We start from the raw sequence: 3,170 nt of genomic DNA, 5'->3' as shown, positions 1-3,170 counted from the left end.
GGGGGGAAGGGACGTTTGATGCGAAAAAAGGAACAAACAACACCAGATTAATAGCTCTGTAAATAGACACAATTTGGGTGGTTTTAAGTAAGGGAAAATGTCTTTTTGTCTACCCCACTCGCCAGGTTCATTTGGTGCAAAATGGGATACATCATAGCTAAAAGAGGGATATCCTTTCTTTCAAATGCCTTCCCGACATGGAAATCACGTTATTTGCAAGAAAAGCAAAGAGCAGAATCATTTAACCACAGATATTCAAACTTAACGAAACATAATAAATTATTATAGCGAGCTCTAAACAAATACCATTAGAATACAACAAACAAAATTTAATTTTGTCAGAGAGCTTTCTACATGCCAAGAAATCGTTTCGGAAATGCAGTAAACTTTTTGAATGCGGGCTCTTCCGACAGCATGCGCGCTATATACAGCTCAAGGTAACAGAGATGATAAGAACGGAACATCGTGGAACGTTGTGTCATAAATGATCTGGGCTTCGAGTAAGGAACCCATAGATAGTGACTGACCCACATCCGTGTGAGGTCTCTTTGAGATTTGAACTCTCGAAGTAAGGTACACCCATAGATTTGTATCATAATACCTAGACCATGAACTCTCGAAGTGAGGTTCACCCATATATTTGTATCATAATATCCCAGACCATGAACTCTCGAAGTGAGGTTCACCCATAGATTTGTATCATAATATCCCAGACCATGAACTCTCGAAGTGAGGATCACCCATAGATTTGTATCATAATACCTAGACCATGAACTCTCGAAGTTAAGTACACCTATAGGTTTGTATCATAATATCTTAGACCATGAACTCTCCAAGTGAGGTACACCCATAGACTGGTAGTATAATATCCTAGATCATGCGCTCTGGTGTACTTCCGGTTCACAATTGCTACCCTCGAAATACAAAGTTTTCTAAGCTCAGTGCCTGATTTTGAGAAATTTGAAGTTACGCATTTTGAGTTTCACAACATGCCAAGCTTTTTCGAAAGCAAATCTTTGAAAATCTTGATGACGCCCCCGAATTATCTTAAAGTTCTGATAGAGCTCATATAACATTTAGTTTCTGACCTCATGGTTCTTGTAACACTAAACGGCCAAAAATGTCAGATAGAAACTTTGTAACCCAAGGTGGCCAATTTAACGTACAAACTGGCTCCATTTGGAGTCAAATAAAAGGCAAGCGGGGGAAAGGCGCTGCATGCACTCGACTATAGCGAGGCTGCTGTTTTCATTAAGGTGTTCATGGCGTAGCAAAGTTTTTACAGAGAGCAAAGAGTAGCGGCTATGGCAGTGAACTTTCTTGGATAATATTATTCAAATCTATGGTGGCGAGTCATTCCGGTCATTTTCACCGCGCAGTTGTTAGGATACTTAAATGCAATGGTGCTGAAGTGGCAAAAGAGTCATTTTGTTTGGTAGGGACATGACGCCCATTTAAAAATTTTTTTTTTGCAGATTACTTAAAAAACATGAGATCCGATATAGCAGAATAGCAGCGTCCATCATCGAAAATGCCAAACCAAAAGACCGGAATTCTGCAGCAACTGCAGGCAGTTTTGATAGGAAGTTTTTTTTCGCACTTCGATATGAGCTATGCAGGAATTCTCATCGAATGAAAAAGAAGCTGCTATAGCGAGACCTTTTTGATTTTTAAAAACACTGATTCCCTAGTAATGACCACTGTATCCCTCCCCTCCCTCACCCCTGCTGCCAAAAAAAAGACACAAAAAAGACACGATTAACATGACTAGAAAAAGTACTCAAAGAGTATGTTTTAGGGCACAAAGTTTGCCCCATAGAATAGTTTCAAGTCTTTACGTAGGCCTACGTCATAAACGTTGCAAAATTTAATCAAGGTCGTTATTGGCGTAATAATACCGATTCAGAGGATTGGAATCTTGAAAGCCTTGGACACAGTTGACCACTCGAGGAATAACGTATACGGTTTCATTTCCTTTGCAGTTGTAAGCTTACAATTAGCATTCTATTAATATTTTAGAGTTGTCAACCTTTTCATTTGACATTAGTGTATTGGTTGATTGATTGATATATTAATTCATTTTTTTTATTTTTTATTTTAAAAATACTGTAGTCTTTTTCCCCGGCTGTCAGCATGTTTGAATAATCAATTCAGAACTTCTAAAAACTTCACTTACGTGTGTTTGTTTCATGAAATATATTTAAGGAACCTAAGACAACATATAAAACAAAAAAATTGCAAAATAGAACAATAATATCACACAAGCTTTTCTCTTGACTTTTCTCTTTGAAAATTTTCTTAAAAGAAAAAAAAAACACCATTACGACTTGCAAAAACAAAAAGTAAGTTTTCTTGTCCTGGCAACTTACTGGATAAATATCACACACATTCTCCAAATAGTAGGCTCTACTTCTAAAAAGACGCACATTTTCGCCCAACCGAAAGTAAAACAACAAAAAAACCCTCGAAGTCACCATGTCTAAAACGACAAAACAAAAGCACAAACTGAAAAATTTTAATATAGGCCTATCACGAACGCTCATAAGACTATGCAGCTGCGAGCGCTGTAAAACACTTACCAAACAACAAAAGAAACCACAATAATAAAGTAGTTTTAAATCTAAACGAATTCCCCTTCACAGCAAAATATCACTGGAGAAGCCGAGAAGCCGAGCAGACGATAGAGGATACACCGCTCTCCTCGCGGCGGAGTGACGTAGCGTAAACCGATGAACGTAATTTACCTTCAACGTTGAAGATCCGATTCATAATGCTGCGGCGGCGAGCGCACTGGTTCCCACAGGTGCTCCTGACTGATGCACTCCGCTGCACCCGACGTGAACGGCGGACAAGATGTGCACTTGCACTTGCACCCAGAGGTTTTTCCGCGCCCCCGCCGGCGCAAACTACCGACCACAAGGAAAGCGGAAATATGCTCCATTTTTTCTGTTGGTATCGATTCTCTTTTACTATTAGATGGGTTCTAAGTAATGTAATTGTTGGTATGCATTAGAGACCCCCAGCACTTCTCCAAGTATGGAAACCGTTTTTAGTATGTTTTTTGGTTTGTTTTTCATTGTTTTATTTTAAAAACTCGATGTCATACTTATGTGAATTTGTAAATGACACCCCCTCAAAAAAAGTCCAAAAAAAAACAAAAATCACAGGAA

The 3,170-nt window shown here is 38.7% G+C and overlaps 1 long non-coding RNA gene across 1 annotated transcript in view; it reads right to left on the bottom strand.

Annotated features, from left to right (window-relative positions):
* The window catches only part of LOC118477474, a 4,160-nt gene extending 1,212 nt beyond the window's left edge, over nt 1-2,948 (bottom strand). The window contains exon 1 of the long non-coding RNA XR_004858406.1: nt 2,580-2,948. This is a non-coding gene — a long non-coding RNA (uncharacterized LOC118477474). The remainder of the gene's footprint in view (nt 1-2,579) is intronic.
* Between the last annotated feature and the right edge of the window lie 222 nt (nt 2,949-3,170).

The sequence above is a fragment of the Aplysia californica genome, unplaced genomic scaffold, assembly GCF_000002075.1.
Source record: "Aplysia californica isolate F4 #8 unplaced genomic scaffold, AplCal3.0 scaffold00105, whole genome shotgun sequence".
Taxonomy (NCBI): Eukaryota; Metazoa; Mollusca; class Gastropoda; order Aplysiida; family Aplysiidae; genus Aplysia; species Aplysia californica.
Note: the sequence above shows the minus strand (reverse complement) of the source record. Positions and strands in the feature narration are given on the sequence as shown.